General features: G+C 37.5%; 1 pseudogene; it reads left to right on the top strand.

Moving 5' to 3' along the window:
• Positions 1 to 9,288: 9,288 nt before the first annotated feature.
• On the top strand, positions 9,289 to 16,539 carry LOC110693568 (annotated as a pseudogene).
• Positions 16,540 to 16,799: the final 260 nt, after the last annotated feature.

Raw genomic sequence — 16,799 nt, 5'->3', positions numbered from 1 at the left:
AATATTTGTAGAACTTTCTAATTAAAAAGATAAATCTTGCAATGTATGTTAAATAAACGTAGGAAGAGTATAACAATTAATTTTTAACCACGTTTAATTAACCAATATTTGGATTAACTAAGAGTATGTTCACATTTACTGAACTGAGCTGAACAAAACTGGACTGAACTGAACTGATTAGAGCTAATCTGAACTGAACTGAACTGAACTGATTGGAGTTGAACTGAACTAAATTGGGCTAAAATAAATAATTTATGAGAGAAGGAAATTAGGAGCTGAACTGAACTGAACTGAATTGATTGGAGCTGAACTGAATTGAACTGAAATTAAGTAAATGTGAACAGGCCCTAAGGGTTTATTTGTTTCATTTTACAAAAACTTATCATATTTCAAAAATATATAATTTCATTCAAAATAATTACTTATCTTATTTTAGAAATAACTAGTTCAAAAAAAAAAAAAAATCATCAATATAAATAAATTCATATAAGTTCAAACAAAAATAAATGTAGTTAACATAAAATATAAATAGGTTTAAATAAAACAATTCTTTCCCAAAATCAGATGAAAAGCTAGAATTGCAAATTTGTTTCAGTTGCTTATTAGCCCAAAACAAATGGTGTGTGTGTATTTACCATTATGCTGCTCCATTTAACGGAGTACTCGCATATGTTTATTTTGTACTGTAAGGTTATTTTTAATATATGAATAGAGTTGAACTGGACAACTGGACGCTGCTTTGAATTGGACAGGTCGTATATGAATAGAATAAAATAAATGGAGTTGAACTAAATTCTTGAAAATAAATCTAATAAAAGAACAAGGTGTGTGTGGTTTAAGAATATCAGTTTTTTTTTTCTTTATTTAATACATAATTTATAAATGGTATATTAATACTCTGTAGTAAAAAAATATGAATTGATTAAACAGTAGTAAGAGCATAAAAAAGAAACAAATATAACTAAATTAGGTTTATAAATTGTAATAGGCCGCAAAAACTGGTTTTTGATGTAAGATTACTGTACTACATACCCGGTCTACCTCTACAAGGCTTTACTCGACCATACTATTGGAATTAAAGGTGCCAAAAATAAACCTGATCCAATCCAACCCAACCTGAAAGTAATCGATCTAGCTAAATGTAGACTTATATGAGCTCAATAATTTAGCCTGACTCAAACCAAAACTAAACCCGACTTAACTAGGCTCAACAAAATCCGATGTAGTTATTACTAGAACTGACACCTCTAATTTAGAATGTTAATTGAGACTTAATCTGATTTTTTATGGCAACTTTAATTTTCTTAATATGGGTTCAGATTACTAATACTCAGGTGTGTGTTAGATACTTAGATGAAAATGGATTGGATAGTTTTGCACAACTTATACTCTGTATAACCCTTACAAATGTCATCTATAGTGATAGAAATGGGTCCGGACACAGACCATCTTTATTAGGTGGACCCAGCTGGCAAATTCGACTAAATGGGTCTAAATTAAACTCCAAACAGTCTAAAGTTATATTCCATCTATCCCTAATTGTTTGCTGCACTTTCCTATTTAAGGTGTCTCTATAAGATTGTCCAATACTACTTTTGACATGTTTTTCCACTTGCACTCTCTCTATCTCTCTCCTCATTGATATTTATGTCAACCCATGTGCGCCATTTTTTGCCCAAAGACTTAATAAAGTAGATTTATAGTTTGGGGCAAACAATTGGAGACAGAGGGAGTACGTAGTATTTAGAATCCTAGATCCATTAGTCTAGCTAGCGAATCTAAGATTAGTACTTTAATTTAATGAGTTAATCACACGCACGCTCTTTCTTTCAATTATTCTCCCTTAAAACATCGAGAGCTGATACACATATAACCATTGTTAAATTTTACTTAGAAGTCTGTGCTACCTCTTTTATTGCAAATAACGTCCATAATGAATCTTTATATACACACTGCGTAAATAACTTTTGTAGTTTTTTAATTTCATTTTTATACTATTATATATTTTTGCCCTATTTTTATTTTTATATTTTTTAACATTAACAAAAGTAAATCATGACTACAACTACTAAATCAAGGATAAAACATTAAAAATTATGACTCGGTAAATAATTTACAACTTAGCAAAAATTAAAATTATTACTAGGGGTAGTCTATGGGTCAGATATGGGCGGTCTCCCAACCTGTTAGACCCAGAACTGTTAGAGATTTGATATCATCAATATCGAAATGTATAATATTATATCTCTAACAAGAACCAAACCTAGATCTGACCCATGAACTTTAGACCCCAAACCCAAGGGGTCTGTGAAACGCTAAACATCGCCCGCAATTTACCATATAAAGCCCACAAATATGATATGATTTGACCATTATGCCCTTTTTCTAAAATTGAAATAATCTCGGTGTAAAAAATGTGGAGCCGTACTGGCTCGCCGGGGGAACCGGATGGCAGGCCGGAGATGCGGGGGACGCCGGAGGTACGTCGTCGTCGACGGAAAACGAGGTAAGTCACCGTTAAAATTCACGGTTTAACGTCGGAGTGGCTCCGGCGCCTAGGGTGGACGCCCAAACCGTAGCCTGGACGTCCAAGCCGGACGCCAGAACCACCAGAGTGGCGTCCAGCCCAGACGCCCAGACCACCAGACTGGCGTCCTGGGCAGACGCCACTCCACTGGGTGAGGCGGCCCTGCCAGGCGCCAGTCCAGTGGCTGTGGCAGCCCTGGCAGACGCCACCTTAATAATTAATTTTTTTTTTCTTTTTTGATTTTGTTGTTGTTTTTTATTTAATTTTTTTGTAAAAAAAAAATCGAAAATGATTTTTTTTAAAAATTCGAAATGGGTTTTTTGTAAATTAAATTTGAAAATTCGAAATAGGTTTTTTTAAAATTAAATTTGAAAATTCGAAATGGTATATTTTTAAATTTAGTTTGAAAATTCGAATTGGGTTTTTATAAAAATTAAGTTTGATTATATATAATTATGTTTTTTTTTTGTGTTAATTCTGTGGAAATATAGAAATTAAATGTATTATCCGTTAAATGTATTTATTGTAATATATAATTGATGCAGGAATATGGTGGAGACGGAAATGATTACAGTGGGATATTTGGACATGATGGTCCATTCGAAGAAGCTCAACAGGCGATTGATTGGGCAAAACAGGTTGCAATTGCAGCTGGATTTTGCTTGGTAGTAGCAACTCATAAATCTCAACGGGATGGTAGAATGGATCGCATTTTGAGATGTGACCGTTATCGCAAAAGAGAAGAAAGAGATTTTCGTACAGCCACTCGGTTTGACACAAAGCGGAAAGGTTGTGGGTGTGAGTTCAGAGTAAAGGTTCGACAACTACGGAGTCGTGATGGTTGGGAAGTGATAGGTTACTCTAAATGGGGGTATCACAACCATGAGATGATAGTATATGAAGAGGGTCATCGACAACTGAGCGGCTTAAGTCCTGCTGCGAAACTAGTTGTGAAAGAAATGAGTGATGCTCAAGTGAAGCTTGCTAAAATATTAGCATCTGTGTTAGAGAAATTTCCAGAAGACCATCCAAACCGAAGACACATCTACAACGTCAGACAACAACTCAGGTTTGAACGGTCAGAGGGAAGGAACCCTATACAGCAGCTGCTACACCAGGCACAATCACGTGGTTACCTGTTCTGGTTTGATTCTGATGAAGATACAGCGGAGGTGACTCATCTTTTCCTTGTGCATCCTGATTGTGCTGATATGATCAAGTCTTGGCCATTTGTGATTTTGATCGACTCAACGTACAAGACAAACAAGTACAAGTTCCCTCTGGTTGAGATGGTTGGGATGGCTCCAACGAACCAGAACTTTCTGATTGGTCATGCAATCATCAGGGATGAGACGGATCCAAGTTATTATTGGGTGTTGGAGAAGCTAAGAAACTACATCGGGCCTAATGTTCATCCAGCAGCCATCGTCAGCGACTGTGAGGGAGGTCTCTTTGCCCCCATAGCAGAGCTGTTTCCCGAATCGAACCACTTATTGTGCACATGGCACATCAACAACTGCGTGAAAGTGAAAGCCTACAACCTTTTCAACAAGAATTTGGAAATGGCAGAGAGATTGGTGAATGGTAAGTGGCGGAAGATCCTACAAGCTACCACAGAGGAAGCGTATGAGCGAGCATTGGCTAACTTCAGGGATTCGTACCAGTGGTGTCCGGCACTGGTGGACTATGTGATGCATCAATGGGTCCCTCACAGGGAAAAGTTTGTCAAATATTGGACAAACCAGGTACTTCATTTTGGGAACACTACAACATGTAGATTTGAGAGCGCTCATAGAGCTACCAAGGTCTGGATTGATTCATCGACCGCTGCTTTGGATACACTGTTCGCTAGACTGAACAAGTCAATTGAAACTCAGAAGAACGACATCAGGAACTCTCTAGAGGACTCCAGACGACGACATGGTACGATGTATAGCCATTTTATATTTAAGATTCTCCAAGGTCGTGTGTCGCACTACTGCTTGGGGTTGATTCTCACTGAGCTGAACAGGGTGAGGGACTTGGCTGACGAAGTGTATACTCGGTGTGGGTGTACTATTTCAGTAACTCATGGATTACCTTGCGCATGCACCATTCACCGCGTTATTACAGAAGAAAGGGCGTCGTTACATGTTGATCAGGTCCATTCATTCTGGAGGACGCTTGTTATTGGTGAGCATGCAGACAATCAAACGGCCGACCGTGAACAGGAGGAGTTGGAGCAGTTCCGTTCGATGTACGACCGAGTGTCCTCCAGCCATCCTTCTATTATTTGTGACGCTACTCATGTACTTCATGACATGTTCCACCCGTCTAACTTAGATTATGAGGAACCCGAAGGAGTTGACCGTCCTCGAGGTCGACAACGGCGGAACAGGAGTGCGTTTGAGTATATCCGTGGTCTTGGTCGTGGTCGTTCTCGTGGTCGGACATCGTCATCTAGTCGTAGTCAATCTTCATCGTCTGTGAATATGCCCCTGAGAACTGGTACGTTTTGGTTGTTTTTATTGCACATAGTTTTAAAGTGTTACTCCTGCCTTCTTAACTGTCTATAATTAATTATATGGTGAATAGGAAGAAACGATGTTGATCAGTTTCCGTACAAGGAAAGGATACCTGCGATCATCATGTCGTACTTGGAAGGGTGGAATGATGTAATCGGAGATGGTAACTGCGGATTCCGGGTCGTGGCTGATGTTTTTCAAATGGGCGAAGACAACTACGGTTTGGTGCGTGAGTTGATGTACAGCGAAATTGCCTCTAACCGAAATGTTTATCGTCATGTGTACCAGGATGACTTGGATGGCGCTCTGCGGCGTATTCGGTGGGGAGGTGGACCTTGCGGCGAAAATCATTATTTTGACGCGCCCCTAGATCTGTTTGCCGTTGCAAACATTTACAAATGCGCAGTCATGCATTTCGGCCTGGGAGTGCATAGTCAAGCTTATTATCCTTGTACCACGGTTCTCCCTTGGCGGTCGCGTGAGACTGTCACCACACCGGTCAGAGAGCTAGCTATTGCGTTTCTTGGGTCGTCATATAGACATTTCATCCGACTAGACACGTCAACCGATTTTTCGGTGCCACCGATTATACCTCGGTGGTACAACATTCGCACAGCGAGCGTAGAGGGTTGGGATGCGCTATATAATGACCGGATCCACGAATGGAACACCCTAGCTGCATTTTAGTTTTTCATGTTTACATTCTTTATTTGTAATCTTATTTGTACGTTGCTCTTTTAATGAGAACATTAATATTTTATATTGTATTGCTTACTGCATTCTATATGTTTCATGGGTAAGTTGCGCGGATCCACGAACGGTTATATCAAAATTTAAAAACAGCACTGATAATATGTTTAAGTTAGAAGCTAAAAGAACAATCTAAAATGTTACAATTTTACAACATAATGTCCAACATAATGCTCTATAAATAAAATACAATAACCATCAGTAATCCCTCCTCGACGACGACTCCCACTGCGCAAGGGTCTGTTCCAGACTATCAACAACAGCTCTCCCTGTTGCACTCATGCTGTCCTTCTCAAGAGAGAGTTTCTGTACGTCTTGCATTATCTTTCCCATCCACTGCATACAACAAAAAACAGAAGATGAAATACAATAACAACAAATAAAACTTAATTAAAAGACAACGATAAATATAATAAAAGACATACCGCTTCCGTGGCAGTAGGCTGTGGCACATAATCATCATCGCTGTGGTCGAGATCAGCGATCAACCTCGGGTGCGAATACCGGTTGAACCATTCCATGTAGTAATGGTCACACATGGGAGGAACCCCAAAGGGAGGCCGCTGCAACTCCGCAGTCCATAAGCGGGCCACCATCGGAAACTGGTCCCACGTCCCAGTCATGATATCCGGCCATTCCACGACGTAGTCCCTCGACGATGCAGGTCGGACCGCCTTCATCGGGCACGCCGGGGGAGGAGGGACAACTTGGACAAATCCAAGCTGGCGAAGACAACGCTGGGGCATGTACGCCTCGACGATGTCACGATACTGAATGAGTCCCGTGTACAGGGTCCTGGGTACCCTAACACTAGGGTTCGGGCCGAAAGGCATCCAGTTCACCTGTACAATAACAACATATAAAATTTAATAACATGAATATAATATGTGCAAATAATAAAATGTAGACTCTATAAATAAACGTTACCTCTAAGGGGGACAGCCTGTCCAGCAATAACCGTATCGATCGGAGGCGGTCAACGGACTTCTTCTCCGAGCGCGGACTCCACGCACAAGCACGCGGCATCCCCTCATCAATAGGAACTGGGTCACGATGTGGTCGCAATGCAGGAAAGTACTCGTATATCCAGGTCTGCAATAGAGTCAGACACCCAGTGATACCTGCCGCGTCAGCCTGACTCGCAAATCCTAGTTGGCGATAAAAATACGCCAACGTAGCCGATCCCCAGGAAAACTGGCCTACACTGTCGGGGTCACACGCCTCTACGATGTCGCGTGGCCTGAGCTTGTTTCCGCCGCTCTTATCCGGAAACAAGGTACATCCGAGGAGTAGAAAAACATAAGCACTCAGTTGTGCGTCGGGCGTCCTACGTGCACTCGGGTACAAACACCGCTGCAACACGGATGCGATCTTCACACCTCCGTGTTCCCAAACACCTAGCGCCTCGGTGTACAGTGCAGCCCTGTCCACCGCCAACAACTCCGCCAGCGAATCTGCCTGATCCGCATCAGCCACAGCACAAAGTCGTTTACCCTCAACACGAATCCCCAGAATGGCCTCGACGTCATGTAACATGATCGTCATCTCACCGAACGGAAGGTGGAAAGAGTTTGTATCCGGCTGCCATCGCTCAATGAAAGCCGTGATCAGCGTACTGTCAATCTTATCGTGCATGGTGGCAGGAACGTTCTTCACCCCAGTGCCCTCCAGTCGCTCGAACATCTCGCTCTCCGCCGGCCAGGCCTCAGCCCATGTACGCAAAAAGCTACAAGTCTTTTCCCGGGTATGACATTTCAACAACCCCGTAACTGAAGGCCTCTCCTGGTCCTCCCAAATACGGGCAGCTATGTGTCCTAGAAAGCTAGGAATCACACTCCCGTCAACAGGCCCACCGGGCACCTCACTCCTAACAACCCAAGAATCATTACCGGCCCTCGACCGTTTCCTGCTTGCCCCAGATACAGTGGACGCAGATGATGTGCCAGATCTACTAACAAACCTACCACCCCTACCCTTACGCACCTCCACCATATGCGTCTCGTACATGTCATCAACCCTCTGACTGAATGGACCGTAATCATCATACGGTCCACTGCCATCGTCCACATCCTCATCCTCATCTGCGCCCTGCTCCTGCTCCTCCTCCTGGTCACCCTCCTCAGCATAATCATCGTCATCCTCATCCCGACGGTGGATCTGTTCTCTACGAACTGAGGCCGAAATACCACGGGATCTGACATGTCTATGCCCCGACCTCTCCACTGAATAACTTCTACTAAGAAGCTCTATATTCTTCCCCGCACCATGACGACCCAGTGAATTCTACACAAAATTTTAAAATATATAAACATACAAAAATTTATACGATAAATAATCATCATCGCAAATCAAATAAATTAAAAACATACAAATAATTGTAAACAAAATATAAACGTAGAAAAAATACAACGAAATTGAAAAAATTTATAAAAATAAACAACAAAATATAAAAACAATTCAAAATTATATTACAAAAAAAAAAAAAAATTAAAAACAATTTTTTAAAAAAATAAAATAAAAATAAAATAAAAAAAAATTGGGGGGGGGGGGCGCCCTGGCTGGACGCCCAGCTGGCGGTGGTGGCGCCAGCTGCAGACGCCGCCACCAGTTGGCTGGCGCCTGGGCTGGACGCCACAGCCACGGCTGCGGCGCCTAGAATAAACGCCACAACCGTGGCTGTGGCGTCCAGCCCAGGCGCCAGCCAACTGGTGGCGGCGTCTGCATCTGGCGCCACCACCGCTGGCTGGGCGTCCAGCCAGGGCGCCCCACCGCGTTCACGGCGGTTTTTCCCTTTTTTTTTTTTTTAAACAAAATTTACCTTTCCTCCTTGGGACATCCTTCCCTCCGCCGCCGCCGCCAATTCCTTGCCTTGCCGCCTCGACATTGCCGTTATTTGATTTTTTTTTTTTTTTAGAGAGGTTGAAAGAAGATGAGCAATGAGAGTGTGAGTGATGAGAGTGTGAGTGATGAGAGTGTGAGTGTTTTTTTTTAAGGTCAAGGGCAATTTTGGCAAACCAAGTGAATTTTGTGGGCTTTATGTAGTAATTTGTGGGCGATGTTTAACAAATCCCCTAAAAACTAGACCCAAAAAATGGGTTAGTTCGACTGGGTCAGTACACATTGCCATCCCTACATCCAAATGACGGAATATTAATGTCACTATTTCTATGTCATTCACTAAACGGCTAGAATATACAAGTGAGGAATGAGCTTAATGCCAAAAAAAATAAAAATAAATAAATATAAATAAATAAATAAAAAAGGCTGCAGAAATTTCCTGGTAAACGATTGCAGGGAATAATTGCATTATTATAGCTTGCTTGCAATAGTAATAATGTAATGTGGACATAGAAGCAGAAAATTAAACAACTTTTATTTTAATTTTTTGAATGTGAACGACTGTAGAATTTATCGTAGTGAATGTACGTTTAACTTGTTGAAGTAACGTCTATATATATGTTGGTTATTCTTGTACACTAAAGTACTAAACCACTCACCCTCAAGCAATTAAATACTCCTATTCTTGTGTTAAACCATTTATTATTTTTTATTTCCACAAAAATGGCAAATTCCTATCAAGATGCTATTATTCAAGCTCAAGCTCATAAGTTAACCAAAACGGTGCTCATTCGAGCCATCGATAACCCTAGTTTTGCCATCTCTCCTTCGGCTTATGACACCGCGTGGGTAGCCATGATAGGTGATCCTAAAGAAAATTATGAGAAACCCATGTTTGAGAGTTGTTTGGAATGGAATCTAAACAACCAAAAGTTGGAAGGGTTTTGGGGAGAGCAAGATTATCATGGCAATCCCACTATCTATTCTCTTATTGCAACCTTGGCTTGCATGGTTGCATTAAAGACTTGGAAGTTGGGCCATGGGCATATTGCAAGAGGTTAATTTTTTACCAACTTGATTAATTGATCTTAATTAATGTTTAATTAATTATTAATTAAACTAAACGTGTTACATGTTTCCTCCAAAATAAAAGAAAAATATATATAAAATAAACGTGTTACACGGTACTGTATCTAACAATATAATTATCCTGTCAAAAAAAAATATAATTACAATAATACTTCGTAATAAACATTTATTTGGTGTTTGAGAGGGAAAATGGTCAGTACGGAGTTTTATAGAAGAATAAAGAGTTGTTTTTTTTTTTTTTTTTTTTTTTTTTTTTTTTTTTTTTTTTTGAGGGCGAGGGGGGGGGGGTGTTCAAGAAAAAAAGTATGTTTTTTGTTGTTGATATTTTACTAATATTTGTATACTGAATATTATTTTGCAACAATTTAACATTTTTTCTAACAGTACAACATGTGAGATTTTTTAGTTCGGATGTATGGAAAAATACATACAACTCTAAAAATATGGATTTTTAGTTGTGCTAAATCTTATTTTAATCAGTAAATCATTCTAATTTCATATATATATATATATATATATATATATATATATATATGGAAATTTTGTCAAAAACCTCCTTTATTTATTTATTTATTTTTTTATTTTTTATTTTTTTTTTTTTTTTTTTTTTGTGAAATCATACCTTAATCAATTTTTTTTTTTTACAAAATCATACCTTTAGATCTGTATTATTGTAGATTGATGTCTTATACCCCATACCTTTCTACTAGTGATATCATTTTTTGTTTTAAAAAGAATAAACCTCACACAAATTTCGTGTTTAACCATAAACAACTTAGCCCTTTCTAGCAATTAAGATCTATTACCAATTTGATTACTAGTTTACTACATCTAGCTTTTTAGAAAAAAAAAGAAAAAGAAATTAGGTTAGAATATCTCTTTTTTACATCGAAATTTTTTTAATTCTTAAATATTTAAAAAGTAAACCTTGTCAGGTGGCGGATCTTGGGCTAAAAAATTAGGAAGGCCAAAATTTAATCCCTTATCCTTTTATTCAAAAATAACAATACTTAACCACTATGCCATAAAATTTTATATGCAATAAATAGACATCAAACTACTTATAAGGAATAACTCCAAAATACTTAGGGGGGCCGGACCCTTTCCATCCCAAAAAAAGGTCTGCCCCTAGACTTGTCTGTTGAGTAGTTTGAATTAACTTGCGATACTATATGGCCTTATCATGGGTTCTTGCAATTATTTGTCATTATTGTCAATAGAGAAGCTAATTAATTAAGTGTGGGGTGGTAAAATTTAAACCTAATAGGTTGATCTAAAATTATGCAAAGGAGGATCAACATACACAAAGAAATTTAATATATACTGGCTTCTTTATGTATGTATGGAAAATATGTACGGAATATATATTAAAAACTGATAAGGTATTACATAAAAGTTTAGACCATTAGATATTCTGATGTAAAGGATATATAACTTGGATAGGCCGAGTCTAGCTAAAATCAAATCTCGAGTAAGAATACGTACATATATATAACTTGATAAATAAAGCCACCGTACGTATTTTGTTTTGATTTATGTATATACTTGTAATTGTTTGTAGCTCAAATAAGCAAAATATAGAGGTAAAAATTGTTCTGTTGCTATCTTGCAGATGTCCTAATTAAATTTTCTAGCCTTCTTGGTTACGCATCAATTAATACGGAGTACTTTAATTATGTGTTGTTTATTAGCCAGCCTTATGGTAATTTATTTATTAAGCTGCACTGGTTTGTGAACTTTCAGGAATGTCCTTCATAAACGCTAATTCGACGAAATTACTTCAACTCCAGGACAACAACAATGATTCCCCTCGAAGGTTTGCTATCGTTTTTTCGGGCATGGTCGAACTTGCACAACGTACTGGCCTCCAAGTCTTGTTTGATGAGGAGGTCAAAGAAGCAGTTGCCCGTGTTTTTCAACAAAAACATGGGATACTTACATCGTAATGATCTTATTATTCGTAGAAAGCGCGAATAAATTAAGTGATAGTTATAGAGCATAATGCGGCATGCCAACTACATATATACGGACACATGTGGATTATGATTTAGTCATTATTAAAAAAAACAAATAAAATTTGTACACTATATAGTTTTATGGGTCACCTCATATTGTAATACTACGTACTAATATGTCTTGTCAAAAAAAAAAAAAAAAATTGCATATAATAACCAACATATGTGGCCATTAATTTTGAAATAGGACAACCAATTTTGACGTTATTTTAAAATTTTAATGCTTATAAAGTATAAGAATACAAGTTAGTTCTTTACGCCTTTTGTATTATTTTGAACAGGGAAGTTTTGGTGGACATGTATCATTATCCTCCATTGCTATCATATTTCGAAGTGTTGCCGCCGAATTTTCCGGTCAATGTTGCTACCCTACTCGGTAATATGAACCGCGAAGGCTCCTTGTTCCGGTCGCCCTCAGCCACTGCTGCTGGATATATGGCCACCCGAAACGCGCATATGTTGTCCTACCTCTGTCAACTTGTACAAAATTTTAATGGTGGAGGTAAATTTTTTTTTTACTATACTACGTACAATTGTTGTCCTACGTACTTATGTCGCCTTGTTGTATGCTTTTACCATAGTAAAAATAGTAAGGTAATACATTGTATAATAAATTCCATCGTTTTTGTTTTTGTTTTTGTTTTTTGTTCGCAGTTCCTTCTATGTATCCTATCGACGAGGACTACATACCAATCTACATGGTCAATCAATTGCAAAGACTAGGACTCTCTACGCGTTTCCCTAATTTTATCAATGACATGTTGGAACACATCCATAGGTAATTCAAGTACACTTCTAAGTTCTAACCACCTTTAAATTGTCCAATTTGATTATTTTTTTAATTTTTTTTTTCATTATTTGGATCGTGACAATAATGTTGAAAAAAAATATATTCACCAGGGAATATATTGCACATAAACCATCAGAATTATGTGGTTTGACACCAGAAAATATTTACAAGAGCTCCTTGGCTTTTCAGCTTCTTCGACTACATGGATATAAAGTTTCTACAAGTAAGTTCCTACCAAATAACACATGTAAGCGTCCTACATTGAAAAAAGAAGAGAGAGTTAAACACTTAATAACGCTGAGGGGTTACTTCTCCTCTTGTCATATGGTTTTGAGATGGAATCCTTTGATTTCATAAAGTGGACTCTCTTTTGGACTGTGGGTGCTACCCAGACCCGTATTTGACATGGTCATTTGGATGTATATAGTGTACATGCATGCTAACAATTCGAGGAATTTAATGGCAGGGAAGTTTTGTTGGTTCCTTAATGATGAATATGCTCTGGAATATATTGAAGAGAATCAGCAGAAGTTTACGAGCGCCCTTCACAATCTTTATAGAGCAACATATCTTATGTTTGAATCGGAGGATGAGCTGCAAAAATTAAGATCATTTTCAAGAAAATTGCTAACAAAATCTAGCTTGAGTCACAATTTAGATGATAGCACTATGTTGTGGCCGCCTCTTCAAGAAAAGGTATTATATTGGACGTTGTTTTTGTACACCCGACACCTGCCTAAGCTAATATAAATTAATAGTCATATACTGGATAACTTGTTAACTTCAAGAAAAGGTATTATATTGGCAATATGTTTCCACTTATTATAATTTTATTATATATTCTTATATATGTGTTCTCCTTTGTGGTGTAGATTAAGTGCGAACTTGCTACTCCTTGGCTGGCTAGAATGGATCATTTGGAGCATAGAGAATGGATTGAATCAGCAAACAAAGGCAGTCCACTTTGGTTTGGAAAGTCCTCAAATTTTAGGTATACTTATAATAAGTGAACACTAATTAAGTTCTTCATTCTAGTTAATTATTAGAATACAATCTTAAGTTCTTAACCTTAACGTGTATATGGGTTTCTTTTGTTCGAACAGAATACCATGTCTAGATGATGGAGGATTGATTCAGCTTGCGAAAGAGAATTATGAGCTTCGACAAAAGGTTTATCAAAAAGAATTAGGAGAGCTCATAAGGTAATGTAATGAGTTTAAGCTAAGCTTAAGATTTTTAAGTTTGTAACTTAAAAGTTTTCTCTTGTAGTAGTAGCATCAGACAACGTTAACCTCTCATAGGCCCATAAATTCTTTAAATTACTAGCGCTCTTGTCACCAAACAAGTTTGACCATAAATATATTTAGGGTCTGTTCTCTTACGTTGAAATTCAGTTCAATTCAATTCAGTTCAGTTCAGTTCAGCTCAATTCAGTTCAGTTCAGCTCCTAATTTCCTTCTCTTATAAAATATTCAGTTTAGTTCAGTTCGGTTGAGTTCAGTTCAGTTCAGTTCAGCTGAGTTCAGTCAATGAGAACAGACCCTTAATTATTTATCTGTACTGTACTGTAAACTCGAAAAAGTTACTATGAAAATATAGCATATATATTACTTGATTGGAGTAACTCGAAATTCAACAAATATTTTGGATTAACCCTTGTTCCTCTTTGCTCCATCTAGGTGGTCCAAGATTTGCGGTCTTATGGATATGGGCTTTGGTCGAGAGAAAACTACTTATTGCTATTTTGCAGTTGCTTCGGCTACTTCCCTTCCCTATGATTCTCATGTTCGACTTATTGTGGCAAAGAGTGCCGTGCTTGTAACCATTTTCGACGACTATTTCGACATGGTAGGATCACTTGATGAACTGCAAATCCTTGCTAACGCAGTGAAAAGGTATTGCCGTACATGTATATCAGTATATAGGCCAACATAATGTAAAAGATGCTTAATTGATACATACTTTAACAAGGAATTATATTGCATATAACTAAATGGATTTAATTTTATTATGTAGATGGAATAACAAAGGCTTAAAAAGTCATGGCAAGATCCTTTTTGATGCACTCGATGGTTTTGTGAGTGAGGTAGCAAACATGTACTTTGATCAATATGGAATCAACATAGTTGATAATCTTTGAAAAATGGTAAGTTCTTTTGAATTCCTCTGTTCTATTACTTGTATAGCCATGATGCGTGACATGCATTTTCTAATATGTTAAGCACCATATGTATATGGCATGTATATGCAATCTACTTTCTCCTTTCCTAATTGTTGTGATGTTTGAAATCTTTTTGTGAGAGAATGAACCATGATCAAAGCGTAGCAAACAAAAAGAACAGAGAAAGTACCATAAATTTGTTCAAAGTTTAATCACGTTTTAAAGACACTAGTCAAAATTATATGTGGTGCACTATATTACACGAGTAAAGCATTATTTTATGGGTAATGATATATGTAGCTCTTATGGCTATACATAAGCATTAAATATAATTACTTAAATGGAATTAAGTTGAGAATTTATGATAAAATTACACCTAAATCAGTGTAATTAATTTTAATTTATCCTCAATATTTATTTTTTTAGCTTGTTATACATAGCCCTTAAGGCTATATATATTTATAAATTTCCTTATTTTATTTTGTATTACCTTAGACATACACTATGTACAATGCAAAAACGATACACTAATTATTTTGGTTGTTCTATATGAAGTGGTATGAAGTGGTTGATTCATGGCTAACGGAAGCAACATGGAGCAAAACAGGACACATTCCGTCGATGGCTTCCTATTTGGAAACCGGCATGATATCTATAGCCGCGCACATATTAGTTCTTCAAGCTTCATGCTTTGTTGCACCGAGCTTAACCCCTCACAAACTTAATCCTTTGGAATATGAATACATTACTAAACTCCTTATGATATCATGTCGTTTATTGAATGACTTACAAAGCTACGAGGTAACACTTTGCTTTACTTCATCTAAGTCCAACAAAGTAATACTACTAGCTACTTCCCCGTGTGACTAGTTAATACGTTGTATCGGACTCAAACTTGTTATGTATGCACTACGATTTAGTTTTGAGGACGTGGAAGATAATAATAAGATAAAACAAAAGGTAATGTAGACGTTCTTTAAGTACATACTTTGACAAAAACTTAGAAGTAAAAGTGTTGCGATTCATATGATCAATTAAAAAGTGATATAAAAATCAATATTCTTAACTGAAAAGATAAAAAGGTGAAACACGTACGACAATTTAGGTAGGGTGTAATGAAAATATTGTGTACTAATCAAATCCATATGTTTTTTTTTTTCTTTTTTTTTTTTTACAGAAAGAGGTTAAGGATGGCAAGATCAACTCCGTGTATATATACATGAAAGAAAATCCAGAAGCCAATGTTGAAGATGCAATTCATTACGTCGAAAACCTACTTGAAGAAACTAAAATGAAGTTGCTAGAACTAGCATTGATGGATGGAAATGATGGTGAAGAATTGCCAAACCCTTGCAAGAGGCTACACTTAACAGCCCTTAAAGTGTTTCAAATGTTCTTCAACTCGGCCAACCATTTCGACTCTAAGGATTCCTTGTTAAATGATATCAACAAGGCAATTTTTATTCCATTGGAGCCTCACACTTCTCTTTATCGTTCAGAGCCTCACCTTCGCCCTCCAAAGAAGACGCGATTAGTGATCAATTTGTATAACAATGTCTCGATGAAGTACCATATCCATGGCCCGTGGAAACCAAATCATCGATTTCATTGTACTTTTCCTGCTATATCAACTGGAAGTCGTCGAATGGTGCCTTTGGTGAAGGTTTATTCATCAAATTTCAACTTCTTTGTCACCCATTAAAGCTGGAGTATAAGGAGAAAATTCAGTACTAAAGCTGATTGTATATTACAGGTTTTATAAGATGAAAATTCTATAGTGGTCGTTTGAAATATAATTACCATAATGCTTTAAAGATTATGGAATATAAGGAGAAAATTCAGCGTTTATCCCTTTGTATATATGATATTAGTACAACAATAATCATGAAATTATTATAATTAACATGGAGTTCTAATCATGTAACCATTATCTCTTATCATTATCACTATTTCAGTAATGCAATTAAAGCTGGCTATGGGTTGTGCCTCGCACCAGGCCCTCGTGCTTTGGGTTTAAATAGGTATTCCTATATAATGGCTCGGCTCACGATTTTCGTACTAGGCCGAAGTTTTCAAAATGTTGGCCCAGCCCACGCCTACGTGCTATCGTGCTAGGCTTGCGTGC

Source organism: Chenopodium quinoa, unplaced genomic scaffold (genome assembly GCF_001683475.1).
Source record: "Chenopodium quinoa cultivar QQ74 unplaced genomic scaffold, ASM168347v1, whole genome shotgun sequence".
In the NCBI taxonomy this organism is placed as follows: domain Eukaryota; kingdom Viridiplantae; phylum Streptophyta; class Magnoliopsida; order Caryophyllales; family Amaranthaceae; genus Chenopodium; species Chenopodium quinoa.
Note: the sequence above shows the minus strand (reverse complement) of the source record. Positions and strands in the feature narration are given on the sequence as shown.